The following is a 24,528-nucleotide window of genomic DNA, read 5'->3' as shown; positions in this document are numbered from 1 at the left end:
TCAGACTATACTACAAAGCTACAGTAATCAAGACAGTATGGAACTGGCACAAAAACAGAAATATAGATCAGTGGAACAGGATATAAACCCCAGAGATATACCTATGCACATATGGTCACCTTATCTTTGATAAAGGAGGCAGGAATATACAATGGAGAAAAGACAGCCTCTTCAATAAGTGGTACTTGGAACACTGGACAGCTACATGTAGAAGAATGAAATTAGAACACTCCCTAACACCATACACAAAAATAAACTAAAAATGGATTAAGGACCGAAATGTAAGGCCAGACACTATTAAACTCTTAGGGGAAAACATAGGCAGGACATTCTATGACATAAATCACAGCAAGATCCCTTTTTGACCCACCTCCTAGAGAAATGGAAATAAAAAGAAAAATAAACAAATGGGACCTAATGAAACTTAAAAGCTTTTGCACAGCAAAGGAAACCATAAAGGAGATGAAAAGAATGGGAGAAAATATTTGCAAATGAATCAACTGCAAAGGATTAATCTCCAAAATATACAAGCAGCTCATGCATCTCAATACCAAAAAAACAAACAAACCAATCCAAAAATGGGCAGAAGACCTAAAAAGACATTTCTCCAAAGGAGATATACAGATTGCCAACAAACACATGTAAGGATGCTCAACATCACTAATCATTAGGGGAATGCAAATCAAAACTACTGTGAGGTATCACCTCACACCAGTCAGAATGGCCATCAACAATAAATCTACAAACAGTAAATGCTGGAGAGGGTGTGGAGAAAAGGGAACCCTCTTGCACTGTTGGTGAGAATGTAATCTGATACAGCCACTATGGAGAACAGTATGGAAGTTCCTTATAAAACTAAAAATAGAACTACCATACGACCCAGCAATCCCACTACTGGGCGTATAACCTGAGAAAACCATAATTCAAAAAGAGTCATGTACCACAATGTTCATTGCAGCTCTATTTACAATAGCCAGGACATGGAAGCAACCTAAGTGTCCATCGACAGATGAATTAATAAAGAAAATGTGGCACATATATACAATGCAATATTACTCAGCCATAAAAAGAAATGAAATTGAGTTATTTGTATTGAGGTGGATGGACCTACAGTCTGTGATACAGAGTGAAATATGTCAGAAAGAATAAAACAAATACCATATGTTAACATATATATATGGAATCTAAGGGGGAAAAAATGGTTCTGAAGAACCTAGGGGCAGGACAGGAATAAAGACATAGATGTAGAGAATGGACTTGAGTACATGGGGAGGGGGAAGGGTAAGCTAGGACAAAGTGAGAGTGTAGCACTGACATATGTACACTACTAAACGTAAAATAGCTAGCTAGTGGGAAGCAGCCACATAGCACAGGTACATCAGTTTGGTGCTTTGTGTTGACCTAAAGGTGTGGATAGGGAGGATGGGAGGTAGACACAAGAGGGAGGGGATATGGGGATATATGTATACATATAGCTGATTCACTTTGTTATATAGCAGAAACTAACACACCATTGTAAAGCACTTATACTCCAATAAAGATATTAAAAAAAAAATGACCAAAATCACACAGTTATGTTCTCCGACCATTAACAGTATGAATTTAAAATAATTTACAAATATTTTCTTCCATTCAGTAGGTTGTCTTTTTCTTTTGTCAATGGTTTCCTTTGCTGTGCATAAGCTTTTAAGTTTAATTATGTCCCATTTGTTTATTTTTGCTTTTATTCATTTTGACTTCAGAGATGGACATGTTATATAAAGAAAAGGATAATATTCACTAATACAGAAAAAGAATGATAAACACAACTTGCTGAGTGAGAAAAGCTAGAGACAAAAGAGTGCTCACTACATGATTTTATTTATATGAAATTTATATGAAATTTTAAAAGTGACAAAATTATTCTTTACTAAAAATATTCTTTAATAAAATTTTATTTTATTACTTAGAAATAAGTAAAAAATTCTTTAATAGCAAAGTCATTGAAGGGGCACTAGAGAATAGAATTAACTGGGAAGGGGCATCAGGAGACTTGCTGAAGGGGTAGAAATGTTCTTAATCTTGTAATGGGGGTGTTTATGGGATATACACCATTGTCAAATCTCCTAGTAATAACCAGTTGAGATTTGTGCATTGTTTTAAGTTAAATGTATATCAAAAATAATCAGAGAATTTTAAGCATTTCGTATGAAGTTTAAATGGGGCAATTTATATCAGTCACAATACGTTCAAAATTTTGCATGAGTGACATGAAGACCAATTCGTAAAACAAACCTGCACTTTTGGTTTACAGCACATTTTAGTTGTAGTTTTATATATTACATTTAGAATGCTCCCCAAATATTTGCAAGTGAATTCTATTGAAAAGACATGAAAGCTATGAATGTGACTTAGGGTGCCCCCCAAAAAGAAAATTGTATATTATGATAACAAAAATACCTGATGATGCCTTTTAGAAATAAAAAAAAGAACAGTCTCCTATGAGAAATAGTATAAAAGTCACTGTCTTTCTTAAACATAAGCTGACCTGAGGTATTTAAAACAACCATAGTAAAGGGTTATTTATATTTCTGTATAAGAATAGCCAGACAACTTTCTTTTGGTGTGAGAATTTGCATTCTAAGGTATATCACTGAATATCATTTTTTGGTTGATTTATTACATGTCTTTGAGACTAAATGTTTATAATGAAAATGCTGACACAGTCACTTCTGGCAGTCAGATTGCTTGCATTATAATTATATAAGAATATAATGATATTAACTGAAGTTGAGCAGAAAAGGACCACAGAGAAATTAGACAAGTAGGGAGACTTCATTTCTAAAGCAAAAACCACAACCCTTTTAGTAATATGCCTAGTCGTTCAAAATCCAACTGGAGCAAGAATTTGAAAGTGACAAAATTTCCGAATTCTAGAAATAACCATTGCTTTGCAACAGGATACAGATTTAAAATGGGTGTGCTTTTGTATCCGTGTTCACATAGCCACACTGGGACTGCACTGAAGGACATGAAGCTTGTTAAATGACAGCCCAATGAGTCACTCTCCAGTGGGATAGAAATAGAATGAAATTGACAAACATAATTGGAAAGGAAATTAGTTCAGCAGTAGGTAGCCATAAAAAAAAGTATTAATTTTCAAATATGCAGAAAAGTAATAGAAACTGAAGTGGGAGTACTTTTATGGATTCAAAAGAGCTAGGTTCACTAACTTGATGAGGGTGCATATCAGATGAAGTTGGAATTATCTGAGGTTCATACTTTTTTTTTACCTTTTACGCAAAATAAAAGTCTTTAGAAAATATGACTGATTCATCATGAATCAATTCTAAAATGTAGGTAATTCTTCTTAGCACTAATTAAAGGGAAATTGCTCCTTATTAAAAAAAAAAAAGTGTGCAGAGCCTCCTAAGAATGATACTGTTAGGCAATAATATTTCACACATTTTAAGAAAAATATTATTATGCCAAGTAGCTACAGGGAAAGCAATTAAATTAATCATAAGCGATTCTTTTGATTGTTTTGACCTTAAGCCTCTTTATAGTCCCCTACCAGCAGTAGTATTTCATTAACCTTGGAAGTGGGAGAAGGCTTGTTCTGGTTTTATAGTTGCGGGAAAGACTTTCTTTTCATCAACTTTATTTCTCAAACACGAAGGCATTTGAAGAGTGGTTTGATTGTGTTGAAATGGATGATCTCCTTTGTGGTGTCATGGACATCTTGATATCTTCCTCTAAATGACTTTTGAGATTTCACAGAGGATAAGAGGTAGGTGAAACTCAGATGTGTTCATTGTTATGTTGCTTCTTCTGTTTCATCCAGTTATACAAATGTGCTCAATGTTCATCTAATTGCAAACTACTCAAGTAGTAGCTAAAATATACTAATATAAAATCCATGTGAGTAGTGAATATTTTCCATAAAAATAAATGGTCTGCAATGATACATAATTTTCTTGATCTATGTCTTGGGAAAATCCCAACTTATTGCTCCAATGCAGTAGAAAGCTGGCAATATTGTTGTCTACAAAGTGGAACTTTAACAAAAAAAAAAGAAAAAAGAAAGAAAGAAACTACATTGATTTTTCGATGAAAATTATGTTGTCAATATACCAGTTGTGTGTTTTTATGAGAACCTTGTTTATTGCAAATATTTACTGGGTTTCACATTTAGGTATGAAACGAATATTTAACTAACTAGTGTATACCCCAAATTGTTGAAGGAATAAAGTCTTTGCCACACAATGAGCTCACAGGTTAGTCAAGGAGACAGGAGGACAGATGTCAACCAAACACTTGAGCAGCATGAAAAAGGATGAGGGGTTCCGGCATGCTGGAGCCGCCAGTAAATGCAAATGTTCTTTTGTTTGCTCTTTTTCCTTTCTTTTTTTTTCCCAAAAGATTTTAAAAACAATGTTGAGATAGAAAAATAAAGGACAAATTTCACTGATTTGGGAATAAGGTATAACTAACAGAAGGAAATATCAAAACTTGCATCTGCTTTGGTTCTTTTAAGCAAATGTTAAGCATTTTTCAAATCACAAAGGTGGAATAAACAGCATATGGAGGGATGTGTAGTTCAGGACAGACAACAGGATAGTTGATGAGCACCTGGCTAGTCCAAGGGAATTAAAACCTAATCCCAGATGGAAAACATCTGGAGGTAGAAGGGGAAAACACTTTGTTGTTATTCTTTTCATCCTTTTTTTTTTTTTTTTTTGCGGTACGCGGGCCTCTCCCGTAGCGGAGCACAGGCTCCGGACGCGCAGGCTCAGCGGCCATGGCTCACGGGCCCAGCCGCTCCGCGGCATGTGGGATCTTCCCGTACCGGGGCACGAACCCGTGTCCCCTGCATCGGCAGGCGGACTCTCAACTGCTGCGCCACCAGGGAAGCCCCTCTTTTCATCCTTTGATAGCTCTCTGAGAAAAGTGAATTCAGGACAGTCACCCCCTTTCCATGTCCCATTGCCGGCCCCCAGCTGTCCCTTGTTGCCCTGTTTCCAGAAAGAACCATGGACTCTCAGGGCTGGCAAAGGTCGTGCAGAGCGTTTTCATGAATTCTCCTCTTTTACAGATAATGCCACTGACATCCTGAGAGATCAGGAATTTGCTCAAGGACACTAGCTGTTGTGAGTCAGTCACTGAAGAACCCAGATGTCCCAACATTAAACAAAGCACACATTTAACCACATTTTGGTATTTATTTATGAAACCTGCTCTGATCATGAGACAGCAAGGTACTCCATCCCCATTCCTCAAGTTTTATAACAACTTGAGATAATATAAGTGAGATTACTTCCCCACAAACTGAAGACTGGCAGATGTCGCCCATAGCTAATGTTGATCACAGGTAAACGTTTAGATTAGTTTAGTAAACATGAAACAGAAAAACGAAATCAAATTTTGATGTGGTTAAGGGAAAGTTTTGCTTCAAGGAATCACTATCATCATTTTGTTTATATAAAATCAGCCAAACTTGACTTCAAAATTATTAAGGATATTAACTACTGTATTAATTTTCTATTTTTGCTACACAAATTGCACAGATTAAGTAGCTTTAAACACCACACGTTGATTTTATCACAATCTGTAGGTCAGGGTCTGGGTTGGCTCAGTGGGATCCCCTGATCTGGGATCACCAGTCTAGAATCAGAGTGCTTTCCAGCTGGGTTCTTATGGAGAGGATCCACAGGAGAATCCCTTCCCTGGATCCTTCAGGTTGTTGGCAAAATCCAATTCTTGTGGTTGTGGGACTGAGGTCCTAGTTTATTTCTGACTTTCAGTTCAAGGCCCACCTCAGCTCCTGGAAGACACTTCTCCCCCATCCTCTCCCACAAGTGAGCCAGCAACAATGTGTCAAATACATAGGCAGAACACTCTTTGGCATAAATCGCATCAAGATATTTTTTGATCCACCTCCTAGAGTAATGAAAATAAAAACAAAAATAAACAAATGGGATGTAATTAAACTTAAAAGCTTTTGCATAGCGAAGGAAACCATAAACAAAACAAAAAGACAATCCTCAGAATGAGAGAAAATATTTGCGAATGAAGCAATCGACAAGGGATTAATCTCCAAAATATACAAACAGCTCATGCAGCTCAATATCAAAAAAACAAGAACCCAATAAAAAATGGGCAGAAGCTCTAAATAGACATTTTTTCAAAGAAGATATACAGATGGCCAGAAAGCATGTGAAAACATGCTCAACATCACTAATTATTAGAGAAATGCAAATCAAAACTACAATAAGGTATCACCTCAGACCAGTCAGAATGGCCATCATCAAAAAGTCTACAAACAATAAATGCTGAAGAGGGTGTGGAGAAAAGGGAACCCTCTTACACTGTTGGTGGGAATGTAAGTTGGTGCAGCCACTATGGAGAACAGTATGGAGGTTTCTTAAAAAACTAAAAATAGAACTACTATATAATCCAGTAACCCCACTCCTGGGCATATATCCAGAGAAAACCATAATTTGAAAATATACATGCACCCCAATGTTCATAGCAGTACTATTTACAAGAGCTAGGACATGGAAGCAACAACCTAAATGTCCATCAGCAGAGGATGGATAAAGAAGATGTGGTACATATATACAATGGAATATTACTCAGCCATAAAAAAGAACAAAATAATGCCATTTGCAGCAACATGGATGGACCTAGAGATTGTCATACTGAGTTAAGTCAAACACAGAAAGACAAATATCATATGATATTGCTCATATGTGGAATCTAAAGAAAAGGGTACAAATGAACGTATTTATGAAACAGAAGTAGAGTCACAGATGTAGGAAACAAACTTATGGTTATCAGGGGATATGGGGAGGAGGGATAAATTGGGAGATTGGAATTGACATATACACACTACTATACATAAAATAGATAACTAATAAGAACCTGTTGTATAGCACAGGGAACTCTACTCAATACTCTGTAATGGCCTATATGGGAAAAGAATCTAAAAGAAGAAAAGAGTTTATATATGTATATGTATAACTGATTTATTTTGCTATACAATTGAAACTAATGCAACACTGTAAGCCAACTGTACTCCAATAAAATTTTTTTTAAAAATGGGGCTTCCCTGGTGGTCCAGTGGGTAAGACTCCACACTCTCAATGTAGCGGGCCTGGGTTCGATCCCTGGTCAGAGAACTAGATCCCACATGCCACAACTAAATGATCCTGCCTGCCACAACTAAGACCCGGTGCAGTCTAAATAAATAAATAAACAAATAATCCCTTTTATGCTTAGAACCCCTCTCCGCTGTATCTCTCCTCTGCCTTCTTCTGCCAGCTGAAGAGTGTCCTCTGCTTTTAAAGGCTTGTGTGATTAGATTGAGCCCATGACAATAATGCAGGTTATGCCAATAATGCAAGACACACTCCTCACATATGCACACAGCCCAAAACTGATCACCAAAGTGGTAGGGAGAATAATCCAGTTCAAGCTCATCTCAATAGGCTTGACCACTGAACAGAAACCAAATTAAATTCCTCAAGAATGAATATGTATACAGAATGCCACTCTACTAACACAGGATGGGGTAGATATGACATGATAACAAAACTTGTGAATATCTTCGGAGAATTCTAGTTAGCTCCACATTTTAACCTTAAAAAGCCTTCAAAAATGGTCTCCCATAAAAATCTCTAATGGCTCCTCAGTAATATATTTCTCTTTAAATGAACTGGAAGAGAGAGAGACAGAGAGAGAAACATGTTACATTATAGGTCCAGAGGGGGATAAGGGTTAATGAACTCAGAGAATTTGCTTTTCTAAGAGGTTTATTATATGCCTAATAGTAATTGGAGAGAATTGAATGGAGAGCTGTTCCTCACACCCTCTCTAATTACCGCTACTTGAAGCAAATTAGAATGAATCCAACTGTTTCTTACCTTGTCAAAGGCAATATTGAAGACAAGAATAATTAATTTTCAAGTGGAATAGATTTCTACAGCTTTCATGTGGTTGAATGAAAATTATATCCAAAAATATGTGCTGCAATTTTTCTATCAAAAATGCCATTTTCATGACATTTCAGAGGTCAAATATATACATATATAATTTTATATTATTTTCTTTGCTTCCGTATACTACAAATATGAATGAAAAATCAATATGTAAACACACTCAAAAATCTATAGTTAAAAAGCTTCCTTTTAGGTAACATTTTCCATGGCAGGTACGAGCTGCTTCAAAAGAAATACATGCTCACTATAGAAAAATCCATATTTATAAAAATGCATTAAATGTTGATTACTTAGATTATAAGACTTTTTTTCTTTTGCTTTATGAAGTGATGCCCAAGAAAATATTGCTACATAATCAGCTTCTCCAATGATTGTAAAGTGTGATTTGGCTTACTTAAATTTATTCCATTTTAAGGAAAGAATCTACTTTTTAAGATCATGTATATCTCTTTGGGCTCACTGTTCAAGGACTGTATTTTCAAATAACGGAAAATATGGGACTAATTGCATTTAGAAATGTGTATTCATATTTAACTACAGAAGTACTTGAAAAATCATTCAAAATTTGGATTGTTTTTCTAGAAATGTGCCTCAGAATACTGGCAAACTATGCCTTTACTTATATTTGGTCAAGTCTCTTGCTTAACTCTCCCTGATGGCTATGCAAAAGTTTTGCTGTTTTCCTTAAATTCCCAACCTCCCTGACCCTACCCTGTAGAGTTTTCCTCATTCTTATGCATTCTTCTTTCTCTTGAGTTTCTGAAGAAGAGTCCCTCTTCCCAAATATTCATTAACTTCCCTCATTCTCTTAATTCTAAACATTGTTCAGCAGTGAAAGGGCAGGGAAAGGAAAAGTGAGGCAAATCTGCATCTAATTTCTATCCATACTATTTATTAGCTGCTTGAACATGGGTAATTTATTTAAGGATTTTAAATATCCAGCTTCTCATTAGTTAATGGGAATAATAACACCTTGCAGAGTTTCTGTAAAGGAAAATAGTAACTATATTTGCTGCCCCATGGTAGCCCCTGAATAAATACAGTTATGCCCCAGTTAGTCTTTAACTACCTCCAGACTTTTGTATAAATTCTTCATTCTTTCTCCTGTACAGTGAATACCTCTCCCCTGCTCTCTCTCTCTCTCCAAACCCAAATCCCCTTAATGTGTAAACATCCCCCTCCCAGTCTAAAGTAATAATAGCCGGCTGTCCCTGGATCTTGAAGTATCCCTTTGTCCACCGTCAGTTTTCTCTCTTTGCCTTCACACCCAGGTCTACATATTTGGAAAACGTTGATTCATCTCCTGACAAATGTTTGAATTCTACAGGATTCTGAATTCAGTCCGCACTCAGTACACATTCACGAGTTCCAATACCATGTCCAAAAGTGGTTTCCACACCTGTATTATTTTATTAGAAACCCCTACTGAAGATATAAAAATATAAATTCTCAGTTCCTGACCCAGATCCACTGAATTGCAATATCTGGTGAAAGGATTCTGGGATCTTTATATTTTTAAAAACTACTCAAGATGATTCTGGTAATGGCACAAGTTTGGGACCAACTGACCTAGGTATATCAATAATTCCCAAAGCCTTCTTTTCATTACTTCCCTGTCCTGAATTCCAAATCTGTCTCTTCAATGACCCTCTAGATCAGTATTTGTAGCTCATAGAGTTGATAGTAAAGCTTCCTTAAGACTTTAAAACAAGGCAAAGAGGACTGCCCTCCAAGAGCTAAGTTAGTTGTATTGATTTACACTGGGACAAGACTTGCTCTTTCCTGGAACAGAAAAATAGGTACTTGAATGATCACTACCACCTAATTTAATGATATTTAAAAGAAAGATGAAGAAGGGAACTTTGAGGGACTTCCCTGGTGGCGCAGTGGTTAAGAATCCGCCTGCCAATGCAGGGGACACGGGTTCAAGCCCTGGTCCAGGAAGAACTCACATGCTGTGGAGCAACTAAGTCCGTGAGCTGCAACTACTGAACCTGCACTCTAGAGCCCGCGAGCCACAACTACTGAAGCCCGCACGCCTAGAGCCTCTTCTCCGCAAAAAGAGAAGCCACCGCAATGAGAAGCCCGTGCATCGCAACAAACAGTAGCCCCCACTCTCCACAACTAGAGAAAGCCCGTAAGCAGTAACAAAGACCCAACGCAGCCATAAATTAACTAATTAATTAAAAAAAGAAGGGAAAGGCTTCCCTGGTGGCGCAGTGGTTGAGAGTCCGCCTGTCGATGCAGGGGACACGGGTTCGTGCCCCGGTCCGGGAAGATCCCACATGCCGCGGAGCGGCTGGGCCTGTGAGCCATGGCCGCTGAGCCTGCGCGTCCAGAGCCTGTGCTCCACAACGGGAGAGGCCACAACAGTGAGAGGCTTGCGTACCACAAAAAAAAAAAAAAAAAAGTCTACAAATAACAAATGCTGGAGAGGGTGTGGAGAAAAGGGTACCCTCCTACACTATAGGTGGGAATGTAAATTTGTACAGCTGCTATGGAGAACAGTATGGACGTTCCTTAAAAAACTAAAAATAGAACTACCATATGATCCAGTAATCCCACTCCTGGGCATATATCTGGAGAAAAGTCTAATTCAAAACAATACGTGCATCTCAATGTTCATTGCAGCACTATTTACAATAACCAAGACATGGAAGCCACCTAACTGTCCATTGACAGAGGAATGGATAAAGAAGATGTGATACATATACATACAATGGAATATTACTCAGCCATACAAAAGAATGAAATAATGCCATTTGCAGCAACATGAGTGGACCTAGAGATTATCGTGCTAAGTGAAGTAAGTCGGACAAAGACAAATATCCTGTGATATCACTTATATGTGGAATCTGAAACATGATACAAATGAACTTATCTACAAATCAGAAATAGACTAACAGACACAGAGACCAAACTTATGGCTACTAAAGGGGAAAGGGGGAGATATAAATTAGGAGTTTGGGATTAGCGGATGCACATGACTGTATATAAAATAGATAAACAACAAGGACCCACTGTATAGCACAGGAAAACTATATTCAATGTCTTGTGATAAACCATAATGGAAAAGAATATGAAAATGAATATATATACAAGTATAACTGAATTGCTTTGCTGTACAGTAGAAATCAACACAACATTGTAAATCAACTAAACTTCAATAAAATAAATTTTTAGAAAAAGGAAAAAGAACTGGTGTTTCTTGGAATTGGGATGTATCAGTGAGGATGTAGAAAAATGAGCAAGTACTGAAGATATTTTTGAACAGAGCTGAAATGTCTTGCTAATAACTTGGATACAGGGGCTTAAGAAATGGAAGGAATCAAGGATGAGCCCCAGGTTTTGAGTCTGAGCACCTGGGGAAATGCTGTTTCCTGGAGGGATATGGTGAGTGTTAGTCATCAAGAATTTTATTTTCCATATTAAAGGGGAAGTGCATATTATACATCCAGTTAGAATGTCAAGTAGGCAGCAAACATGTGAGTTTGAAGATCAGTGGAGTTATCAGGATGGAGGTAACCTGTGAAGCCATGAGGTAGCTAAGATCACAGATTGGAAAATGCGGGGAGAAGAGTGAGAATGAGCCTGGGGTGCTCCAACCCTTCTCAGAGCCAGCCAAGAAGACCGAGGTGTGCTCATCAATGTTGTAAGACGTCAGCTCTTTCAACGTTCAGATCCATCCCAACCTCAACTAGGCAAAATTAAACACATCTTCCTCTGAACCAAACCTGGTCACCCTGAGTAATGTCCTCCATGACAAGTCACATTCAGTATCTTCACTACTCTGGTCAGTTTTGCCTTTCACATAACAATTGAATATATGCTGTTCTCTCTCTCTCTCCATGTGTGTGTGCAGAGGGGGAATTTCTGTCTCTCCATCTCTTTCTCTACCTCTGCTTTGGTCCCTACCCTCCTAAGGCATCACATGGGTCAATCTTCTAACTGGTGACTGTCTCTGGTCTTCCCCTTCAATCCCTGTCACATCTGCTGTCATAATGGTGTTTGAAATGTAAATTAGCCTTTAGCCTTCCTTTCTCAAAAGATTTTCATGAGCCCATTGCCTTTAGAATTTGAAAGTTCAAACTCTCTTGCTTAGCTTTATGATCTTCTATAACTTGAAGAATGACCCTCTTTTCCCAAAGCATCTTATTGCATACATTTAGATCAATAAAGCTCAAACTTATATGTCCTTTTCCATGCTCTTTTCCTCTTCTAGAACTTCACTGTTAGCATGGTAGTTACTAGCCTCACATTGCTATATAAATTACATTAATTAGAGTTAAAATTTTAGGTTTTCAGTCACACTAGCCACAATTAAAATGCTTATTAGCCTCATGTGTAAGTGTAGAACATTTTCATCATCACAGACACTGTTCTATGGGATAGTAACGATCTAGTGCAAATTTTGGGCATTTTCCACTAAATAATTTTCTACAAAATGAAGGTATTGATAAAGTGTCACTGGAAACAATACTTTAAGGATTTCCCCCTCTCAGTCTCAGAAAGACTAAATCAGATGCCTCTCCTCAGTGTTACTATAACACAGGCATACATCTATTTTACAGCATTTAAATTACCAGCTGAAATAACTTACTAAATAACTAACCTAAATTAACTCACTAACTTACAAATTATAACTGCTTTAATTTATTTTCTGTGTTTACTTCATAAAAATAAACTATGATATATGTGTAGACACTGAGGTGATTTCATTAATCACATTAAACCCAAGGCCCATATCTCTTCCCATCATTAGAAAAATGGAAAGGTATTGCTATGATTGACATAGACTAACCATAATCTGTCCTCTGGGATGAGCCACATTACTCTGCAAACAAAATCAGAGTTCTGAAGCAAGGAAGAACAGAGAATGATCTTATGCAGATAACCAAGAGGTTTGCCATAATCATAAAGCCATGGTAGTTACTAAAACTGATATGCAATTATAGATATAGGTACTTTAAGAAATGATTGTGGTTATTGAAATGAAAAAAGAAACAAAATACTCTATTTTTTCTCTTGTATCCTTGAAGTACTTCTTAGCCTTTCTTCAATGTACTTTATGACTTCATAATAAAATTTTACCACTATAAAATGTCACTCTTTGTATCTGGTAATAGTTATTTCCTTGCACTCACTTTTATCTGATATTACTAAAGCTACTCCAGTTGTTTTCTTACTAGGGTACATGTTATATCTATTTTCCATCCTTTTGGTTTTAATCCGAGTGTCTTTATATGTAATGTTTTCCAGCTTTATTGTGGTATGATTGACAAAGGAAAATTGTATATATTTAACATGTACAAGGTGATGTTTTGGTACACATATTAAATGTGAGGTGATCATCACAATCAATTTAATTAGCATATTCATCACCTCACATAGTTACCTTTGTGTTTCTGTTGAGAACATATTACGTCTACTCTCTTATTAAACTTCAAGTATACAATAAATTGCTGTTGACTATAGCCATCATCTGTACACTAGATCAACAGAACAATTTGTCTTATAACTGAAAGTTGGTACTCTTTGGCCAATATCTCCCCATTTCTCCCATGGCTCAGCTCCTGATAACACCATTCTACCCTTCTCATTATTATAAGTTCAATTCTTTTAGATTCCAAATACAACTAAAATCATGCAGTACTTCTGTTTCTGGCTTATTTCACCTAGCACAATTTCTTCCAGGTTCATCTCTGGTGTGGTAAGTGGCAAAATTCCCTTCTTTTGTATGGCTGAATAGTATTCCATTCTACACATACACCATATTTTCTTTATTCATTTGTGATAACTATTTAGGTTGTTTCCATAGATTGGATATTGTAAATAATGCTGCAATAAACATGGGAGTGCAGATATCCCTTTGAGATCCAGATTTCATTTCTTTCGTTTCATTTCAGATGTGAGATTGTTGGACCACATAAATTGTTTCATTTTTAACTATTTGAGGAACCTCCATACTGTTTTCCATAATGGCTGCACCAACTTACCAATTAACATCAACCATGTAAGCGTTCCATTTTTTCCATATCCTTGGCACAGTTTGACTTTAGGCTAAAAGCCATCATAACAGGTATGAGGTGATATCTCATTATGGTTTTGGTTTGCATTTCCCTGATGATTAGTGATGCTGAGCACCTTTTCATGTACCTGTTGGTCATTTGCATGTCTTCTTTGGAAAAATGTACACTTGCGGTCTTTACCATGTTTTAATGAAGTTATTATGCATTGTGCTATGGAGTTGTATGAGTTTATGTATTTTGGACAGTAGTCCCTAACCAGATATATAATTTGCAAATTGCCTCACATTCTGTAGGTTGTCTTTGCATTTGGTTGATGGTTTCTTTTGCAGAAACCTTTTGCTTTGATGTAGTCCCACTTGTTTATTTTTGTTTTTGTTTTTTTTTGCTTGTGTTGTCAAATCAAAAAAAAAAAAAAAAGGAATCACCCAGACCAATGTCAAGGAGTTTTTTTCTTATGTTTTCTTCTAGGATTTTTATGGTTTCAGGTTTTATATTCAAGTCCTTGATAAATTTTGAGTTGATTTTTGTGTATGGTGTAAGGTAGTAGTACAGTTTTACTCTTTTGGATGTGGCTGTCCAGTTTTCCCAACACTATTTACTGAAGAGTATGTCCTTTCCCCATTATATATTCTTGACTCCTTCATTGTAAATTAACTGACCATATATATGTATGTGTCCTTTTCTGGGCTGTCTATTCTGTTCCATAGATCTATGTGTCTGTTTTTATGCCAGTACCATACTGTTTTGATTACCATTGCTTTGCAATATAAATTGAAATCAGAGATCACGTTGCCTCCAGCTTTCTGCTTTTTGCTCAGAATTACTTTAGCTTTTCAGATCTTTTGTGGTTCTATATGAATTTTAGAATTGTTGTTCTATTTCTGTGAAAACTGTCACTGGAATTTTCATAGGGATTGCATTGAATTTGTAGATTACTTTCAGTAGTATAAACTTTTTTTTTTTTTTGTGGTACGCGGGCCTCTCACTGTTGTGGTCTCTCCCGTTGCAGATCACAGGTTCCGGACGCACAGGCTCAGTGGCCATGGCTCACGGGCCTAGCCACTCCACGGCATGTGGGATCTTCCAGGACCGGGGCATGAACCCGTGTCCCCTGCATCGGCAGGCAGACTCTCAACCACTGCGCCACCAGGGAAGCCCTAGTATAAACATTTTAATAATACGAGTTCTTCCAATTCATAAACATGGTCTATCTTTCCATTTATTTTTGTCTTCAATCTCTTCCATCAGTATTTTATAGTTGTCCATGTACAGATCTTTTACCTCCTTGGTTAGATGTATTCCTAGATATTTTATTATTTTTGAAGCAATTCCCTTTACTTTTGATTTCCAGCAACTTGACTTTGATGTACATGAGTGCCCTTTCTTCTTCAATCCTGTTCAGGAGATATTGAGGATATTTTTCATTAAATTTGGAGACATTTTGGAAATCATATCTTCACATAATTTTTGTTTCTCAACTTCCCTCTCATCTCCTTCTGGGACTCCAGTTACATAATTGTGGACCACTACTTGACATTGTTCCACAAGTTACTGAAGCTTTTCTTTCTTTTTCACTCAGTGTTGCAATTTCAATAGCGTCTATTGATCAGTCTTCAAGTTACCTGATCTTTTCTTCAATGTCCAAACTTCTGTTAAGCCTACCTAGTAATTTTTGAACTCATACATTGCTTGTAGTTTTAAAATTTGCATTTCGTTCTTTGTTATTGTGTCTGTATCTCTAATGGCATCCCCCAATTCTTTGTCCATTATGTACATCTTTTCCTTTAAATTATTGAAATTGTTATAACAGCTATTTCAACATCTTTGTCATCTCTGTGTTTGTTTCTGTCAACTGTATTTTTCTTTTAGTTATAGATCATATTTTCTTGCTTCTTTGTATGTCTGTTATTTTTCATCATATGATTGACTTGTGGATGCTACTTTGTTGAGAGTCTGTTTCTCCTATTAGAGAATGTTGAGTTTTATTCTAGCAGTTAACGTATTTACTGATGACTTTTTAATGGTTTATATGAAAACTGAAAAAATTGAACATGTATTATTTAATCATATAGAGAAATCAGGATTGAAGGATAATTCTGTTGAAGAGCTCAACAAAACGTGTCCTTGATTTTCATTTTTACTAAAATGGTTGTCTATGATGTGATATAAATTGTCTTTTATCTATTGAAAATAAGGCGTTTATTTTGTTTTTTAGTGAAATCATACAGGAAAGGACTATCTACATTAGATAATTAACTGTAACGTGATTTAACTAGTGAGAAATATACACAAACTATTTATAACTTTTTTGTCAAAATAAAATTGTCTTATAGATAACTTTAAAACAAGGAAGCTTTTGTTTTAAGCTTTGTAAGGTCAAGTCTAAAGTAACTCTTACCCTAAGACTGAAGTAGCCTACTCACAAAATATGGTCTTTCTGGAGTCTCACTTGAATATTTGAAATGTTCCCCAAGATCTCTCCATTCTGCCTCCCCAGCACGGTTTGTCTTATGAGCTCTTTATTCAGCTCAGATTCCTCTGAAGAGTTCTTGTGGGCTTTTTATTTTTGTTTTCTTCCTTCCAGGCCTCATGGAGTCTCACTCTCCATATATACAGCTTAGTATTTGGCCAAAGACTCAAGGAAACGCCTTTGCAGACTCCCAAGCTTTCTCCTGCAGAGCTAGCTCAACTTTAGTACCTTGTCCCATAAACCCAGACACCTCAGCAACGCTGACATCTGATCTCTGCTTCCTCTTCCCAGAAAGTCTGCTGCTCTCTGTTCCAGCTCCGCTTCCGTGGGTCAAACTTTGAAAAGTGCTCCAGGCAAAAAGCTGGGGTGACAGTGCAGCACATACCTCTTATGTTTTCCTTCTCTGAAGGATCATATCCTTATACCATCAGTTTCTAATGCTTAAAAGGAGGTGCTTCATAAATGTTATCAAGTTTTACAGTCGCTGACTGCGGAAGGGTAACTATAATACGTTCCTTGGTGATAGCTAGCGCAACACACTTTTCCAAAGCACTTATAATCATACAATCCCTGCGTCTCACATTTAGCAGTTTGCCCCAGACCTGTCACCCCACTTGAGTGAAAAAGATTCTGCTTTCCGCTGTAATCTTCTTTCAGCTCTAATCCCCACGGCCCCTCCCTCCCCAAAGTGTGCTCTATTGCCTCATTGACACTCTGCTACCTCTCCTGGCCCACAGAGTAAGGGTTCTGCTCAGCACTCTGCCTTGGCATGCCCAGCAAACAGTGCGCATGATGACGAACGCTAGCTTATAATTATTCCAAAGGAAAACGGTTTGCCACTGAGATAATGGGGGGATAATGCCTTTCTGGAACTTACATAATGTATTACTCCTTGATCTTACCTGCAATTCTACTTAGCCTGCCTTTGGTTACATGTTTATTTGTGACTGTAATGTAGTTGCCCTGCAGGATTGACAGGGAGAAGGAAAGGGAAAAATTGGAAGAGGGAAAGGAGCTGATAATTATAAAAGAGTCCTAAGACCAGTTATTCTGTTGCCTTCATATTTCTTTTTTAACACCCGATGGTGCCACCTATATTTCTTCTGCTTTTCTACCTATAATTCATATTCCAGTGTCCAGTGGGTGACTGGATGGGTGAAAGTGACTTAGATTTATTTCTTCCCTGCTCGCTGTATCACTATATATTTTTTTAGCTACTTGTTGAAGTGTTCAGTTACACTTTCAAAACGTGCAACAGAAATTCTGACTGGATGGAAATAGCTGGAAGGATATTAGAAAATATGATCAAAGCAAATTCTTTTAAGTAAAGGATTGTTTTCACTTGTAGGGGCTAGGAATTTAAACCATGAAGATCTGAGATCTAACACATTAAGTTACTGGTAGTCTCATATTTCAAAGTGTCAATTAAATAATAATGCATAACCATTCTGGTCAACAAGTATATCTATGTTTGTTATTTATTACATATTCATCATATGATATATAAGAAATCCTCAGTTACTGCATTTTCTTTTACTCTATTTTCTTTACATTGTAAGCATCTTAGCTCTTCATTTCGTTCTATCCCTCATTCTTTGTGCCAGCCAATCGCACTCGCCTATTTAATTCTTGGAATACACATCACACTATGTATCTTGCTTTTCTCTCTGCTTAGAAATCTTTTCCCATATTTCCCATAGTAGTTTCCTAGTCATCTTTCAAGTGTCAACTTGTAGAATTATTTCCTGATTTCCCAACCAAGAATAAGGTCTATTTTTAGTTGCTATACACTCTCATAGGACCCTATCCTGAGTTTCCTATACTTCTTCACTGTTCATCCTTTTAAATATATTGAAAACTCTTTAAAGGCAAAAACTGTATTTATCTCATTTGCTTCCATAGAACCCAGGATCTACCACATTGTCTTTCATGTAGCAGGCTGTCAATAAATTGGTGAATAAATGAATGGGTTTTAGGATTCCTTTGAAATAGTAATTCCATAATTTCTTAAAAGAGTCACTCTTTTATGAGCGACTGTATACACACACACAAAGGAAACCCTTTTCTATGGGCTGTAAGATGCCCTGTGTGGAACCAGAAGGTATAGACCTGCTCATCTGTGATTGGCCCACGATAATATTTAGGCCATGGCAAGGGCATCGGAATGTAACCAAGCAACTCACTAAAATGTGAGAAATTTATTTAATCACCCATATCCTTGTTCATTAAATGCTAGAAACAAATTAGGCTTTTTCCCTATGCAATTGTTTAATCTATTGTTTGGATTGATCAGAAAATTCAGCAAGAGTTGTTAAGCCCAGTGCAAGAACATATTTAATTAGAACCAAACCAGAGATAGTGGCCTCCAAGGTGATAGATTTTCAATTTAATATAATGAACATTTATTCTCTGATGCTAATTCGGGTCTTTACTTATATAAGTAAAACTCTGACATAACTACAGGCATTACGCCCTGCCCATGTTTCCCAATATATATTCATATCACACTGGGAATTCTCCAGGAACCAAACCTTGGTTAATATTTCCATGCTAACACATGTAAGGCAATTATAGGGGCTAACAGAAGTTTAAAAAAATTTAAATAGATCTTGATTCATAACTTTGAGTATTATGCTGCACATCTTGGGAGATTTCAATGTGATTTTCACCATGGTGTATTTCCACTTTTGCACTTTAAGTCTGACTTAAACTCCTTGACCTTTACTCATTTTCCTTCTCCTTGACCTTTATTCATTTTCCTTCTCTAAGACTGTGCCCTGAGTCTAAGACAAAAAGCAGTGTGGTCCACCCAGATTCCCAGGAACGCCCCCAGTAAGATTCAGATAGTTATGTTTTTTAAGAATATCACTCCTTTTTTCTCCATGACATTTCATTAAACAATAGTGATACTTTTTATTTGTTGATTATTCACTGAAAGTGAGATGATGTGGATTAAATATTTCCTGGATATACCTGAGAAATATTACTGATATTTAGGAGAAAATGGGTCAAACATTACAGTTTTCACATGTTAGAAAAAAACAAAATACATACTTTTTTTGGTATAGAACACATTAAATAATAGTTGTATGCTTGAAATGAATCCCCCAACACAATTTTTTCTCTTGTACTAAAAAATTAATTAGAGATGTCTTTTTAATTGAAATAAAATAAATCCAAATGCTACTCAAGCAAATATATTTATATTTAATGATTCTAACACATTTACAAGATGCTGCAAGTAATTGGCATCTGGAATCTTTTTATTATATTGAGTCCTGTAACATAGCTTAAAATTTCTTCTAATGTTTAAGTAGATCATACAAGGTAAGATTGTCTAAATTATATAGTTTAGTGAATGTCATCCAAACATATCAACCTGTTTCTCATTAAGAACATAATCTGCCTTCTTATCATGATTAAGAAGAAGAAATGTTTCCAATGAAATATTTTGCCAAGTAGCTTAGTTCAAAATATTATAACTATTCATGTGGAAAATTAGAAACTACAGTACTGGTGATTCTTTTTACATTAACTTTTTTTTTTTTTTGCGGTACGCGGGCCTCTCACTGTTGTGGCCTCTCCCGTTGCGGAGCACGGGCTCCGGACGTGCAGGCTCAGCAACCATGGCTCACGGGCCCAGCAGCTCCGCGGCATGTGGGATCCTCCCGGACCGGGGCACGAATCCGCGTCCCCTGCATCGGCAGGCGGACTCTCAACCACTGCGCCACCAGGGAAGCCCTACATTAACTTTTAAACAGCCAGTGTGTACCCAGTCCCTAGTAAAATCAAGGTGTACCTTGGTCCAATTAAAATAATGTTTATCCAAAGATATGCTGGCAACAATATGTGCATATGTGCATTCACTACAAATACCGAGCATCACAAAACAGCATGATCTTTCATTCAAAAGCACAGCTCTTTGACCAGTTAAAGAATTAAGCATCAGAGAAATGTTACATGGTCCAGGGACTTATGTAATGTAGTAGAAGCTCCAGTGCTTTTTAAAATCATATCTTACATGTAGAATAAGCTTGGATAAGTCACCTAATACTAGTTAATTTCTCAAGCTTCATTATTGGAACATAGCTGTAAAATGGGAAAGCTTTTTAACCTATACATTGTGCAGAAGAAGCAGGTGTTAGGTCTGGTCACGACTGTTGGAAATGAGTGCTAAGACTACGCAAAATAAAACAGCCATACGATTTTCATCAATAATAGAAATATCACTTTTTTAACAAAAGCATCCAAAATTATGAAAATTATGCCTAATAATAAGAGACAGACAGGAAAAATGGGAGAAATTGAGGCCATGTCGACTATTCAGCACACATAACGTAGAAATAAACAGGTCCCATTTCATTTAACGAGTATATATTGTGCACTTATAAATGTCCTTGTTTAAGTACTGTGAGGAATATAAAAATACATAATGTAAAATCCCTCTGCTCAGAGAGCATGAGAGCACCCAGCAAAAACTATGTGTATCCAGCTACAGCCTTGCAATTAGGAAAAGGTTAAGGAAATTTTTTCCCCTTCTTTCCGAAATATCACTATTTTATAACCAAAAGAACAATGCAACTTTTCCAATGATATAATTGTAGCTCAAAGTTGCTATTTTTGTTACTGCTCTTATTCTGGTTATTTTTTTATGAATTTTTATTGGAATATAGTTGGTTTACAATGTTGTGTTAGTTTCTGCTGCACAGCAAAGTGAATCAGCTATATGTATACATCCCCTTCTTTTTGGATTTCCTTCCCATTTAGGTCACCACTGAAAAGACGCTCAACATCACTAATTATTAGAGAAATGTGAATCAAAACTACAATGAAGTATCACCTCACACTGGTCAGAATGGTCATCATCAAAAAGTCTACAAACAATAAATGCTGGAGAGGGTGTGGAGAGAAGGAAACCCTCCTACATGGTTGGTGGGAATGTAAATTGATACAGCCACTATGGAGAACAGTATGGAGGTTCCTTAAAAAAATCTAAGTTACTTTTTATTCATCATTATTGGTCTAATTCTTGTACTGACTCAAAACATTTAAAAATATAATTACAGTATGTCATGGGTCGGAGGAAAAGCATACCTAAGAGTGTGATGTCATGGAGAAAGTTCAGTACTTGGAGAGGTAAGATCTTCTTTCAGATCCAGTTCTATTACTGGTTTGATGACTGGGCAGCCGATACAAGATCTTGTTTTCCTGTCTTTACAGGTATGATATAGCAAAACAGTGCACCTAACCTACATCTTATGGCTAAGAGAATTCAGTGAGAAAATATCTATAAATAGCAAACCACTCTTTAAACTTACGTTGCCATTATTATCACCTCATATCATTACTAAAGGTAACATGGTCCAGCTATGCCTAAACTAAGGATTCATTCTCAGTCTAGGGACTGCTTTTAATATAGCCAACATATGCAACATGGGCATCAGTGACTGTGCCCTCCAGGAGGACAAATATGGTTCAAGAAATGCATATGTGAGGATGGTAACAGGAAAGGGATAGAAAAGTTATTAATATTTTTCATCTGAAATTATCATAGCATAAAAAATTACCAGTCCTTATTTGTTGGTGACTCTAGGAGTTGGTGGGTTTGTGTGTGACTCTTTCCAGAGAGGTGTCACTTCATCTTGGTCCATGTAGTATCGTTAGAATTATACTCTAGTGTGGACCCCAAGACAGTCAGAGTACCCTCCAGGTTTTTGGAACACTTTCTGTACTAGACAACTCTGGTTTACCAGAACCAATTTCCTAAAGACATAGGAATGACACCAGAAGAAAGAGTGTTTGTTTTTTTAGTTAAATGGATTCTTGATGAGAGAGTTATTATCTGGCAAATAAATCTCTTTAGAGTGGCAGACTAAACGACTATGACAGAATAAACGTTATTTCAGTTTCAGTCCCACTTCATTTCTTTTTGAAAGATAAATTCATAATCAGTGTAAAAGAACATACTTCAGTAACCCAGTACCTGTTTCCACTCCCCAGAACCACGCAGAGGTAGAGCCAGTACACATGCAGCCAGCCATTAAATTGAAACTCAGTCTACTAATATTTCTCTATGTTGAGGTCATGCAGATTTGTGGGTCTTTTTATTGCTACAAACCTATAATTTGCCTTAGAGATTTTTTTCAAAAATTCTCTTTCTTAATATTTGTGCCAAATACTCATATTCTAGAAACCTTCTCTGCACTTTTTTAAGCTTCTCATGTGTTCACTTCTTCTAAACGTGGACGCTTTCATACCTGAATTATAGAGTATACGCTAGCACATTGTATCCACTAGAAGATTTAAAATCCATGAAAATAAGCAGCTGTCTTTGCAGCCTCTACAGCATGAAGCAGTGTGTCAGGGTGTTTTGCACATGGCAGACAGTTAGAAAATATTTTCTAAAAGAATAAGTGGGTGAATAGATAAAAACAGCCATTTAGTAATTATTTCTAGACATAAGGGTTTCAGAGAGATTTTAGGTCAAGGACTGATTGCCATAAAATTTGTTTGCATAAAAAAAGTTACTTGTGAAGTAAACATTAATTAAACAACATTTTCAGGCAGATTTAAAAATCAATCCATAGAAATAGTTCGTTGTTTCTATTAATAACAGTATCTTTTTATAAAACAAAATGTTCTTTATAGTAACAAAAATGAGGCAGATTTTTCATTCCAAGTCTAATATGCGTTAGATTATTTTAGTTATTGCTATTTATTCTATACATGATAGAAGGATAAAGCACAAACCATCAATATAGCTGCAGAATTCAACTATCTACATTCAAGAAACAGAGAGAGGGGAAAGGAGGGAGGGTGGAAAGGGTGAAAGAAATCAAAGAAAAGAAAAGAAAAAACAAAGTAAAGAAAGGAAAAGAAAGCAGGGGAGGAAGAAAAAAGGAAGGAAGGAAAGAAGGAAGGAAGGAAGGAAGGAAAGGGAGAAAAAAGAAATTTCCAGGGGTAGCAGCAACACACCCTAATTTTAACTCCCCATTTGGGAAAAAGAAACTTTCCCACAAACTTAACTCATCTGCATGTTAATGGAAAAATATTTCCATTTTGCCGACATCTATTATAGACTGTGTTTGACCCAACTCCCTGCTATTTCAGAAATAGTCATTAGAATTTAATATTGCAGTCTGTTGCATTCAGTCTGAATATTTTAATACAGAGGAGGAAATGATTCTGCAAGAGAAAATGCTGGAAAATGCTGTATTTAATTAATGCCCAAGGGAAGGCATGAAAAAGAAAACAATGGGAGTTGTCACATACTAATTTTAAACACTGTTTACCAGATTTACTTACATGTACTGTTTTAGCCTCCCACACCGCAGCATGATTATAGCAGGGCTGTTCCACACTTGGCTTCTGAAATTCAGTGTGATAATAGGACACAAAGGATAGATGAAGAAGCTGCGCTTTAATGCAGCTAAACGCTAAGGCTTGAGGCAGACCCTCAGTATAAACACCTGCTCATATACAAACAGATGTAAAGAACACTCTCTGCTTAATCTAGCAGAACAGCTATTTAGAGCCTTACAAGGCAGGGAGCTACTTGGCTGGTATAACACGTTTGATTCAGGCTTGATCAAGCCAGTTGAGTCCAAATTCATCTTAAAAGAGTAGTCTATACATTTTTCTTTTCTAAATGAAGAGCTGTTTCTATGAAGAAAAAGAGCATGAAAGAGTATAAGGTAGATTCTTTCTCTCCCTGTCTTTCCACGTGGTTAGAAGAGGCAGGTCGAGGTTCTGAGCTGGACTGAATTCATGTAAAAGTCGACTTAGCAAGAGGCAGAGACTCTGACATTGGACGCCACCAGTGCATCAATACGATCATATAAAAAGAAGGGGAAAAGAACTACCATGGGGATTGCTGGACTGGATGCCTTGCCTGAATGTAATCTATTTCATATTCACAATAATTCAATGAGGTAAATCTTGTCCTTATTTATCCATGAAAATTCTTAGACAAGCAACTTGCCAACCAGAACCCTAAACTGAGTCTCTACTTCAAGCCCGCGCTGCTTCCACTCATCATGCATCTTGTGAA

General features: G+C 36.6%; 1 long non-coding RNA gene across 1 annotated transcript in view; it reads right to left on the bottom strand.

Moving 5' to 3' along the window:
* LOC137224096 (uncharacterized) overlaps nt 1-23,917 on the bottom strand; it is a 123,545-nt gene extending 99,628 nt beyond the window's left edge. Inside the window, exon 1 of the long non-coding RNA XR_010943236.1 lies at nt 23,784-23,917. This is a non-coding gene — a long non-coding RNA (uncharacterized lncRNA). The remainder of the gene's footprint in view (nt 1-23,783) is intronic.
* Nucleotides 23,918-24,528: the final 611 nt, after the last annotated feature.

Source organism: Pseudorca crassidens, chromosome 4 (assembly GCF_039906515.1).
Source record: "Pseudorca crassidens isolate mPseCra1 chromosome 4, mPseCra1.hap1, whole genome shotgun sequence".
In the NCBI taxonomy this organism is placed as follows: domain Eukaryota; kingdom Metazoa; phylum Chordata; class Mammalia; order Artiodactyla; family Delphinidae; genus Pseudorca; species Pseudorca crassidens.
The sequence above is the reverse complement of the archived record's forward strand: the minus strand, read 5'-3'. Positions and strand labels throughout refer to the sequence as shown.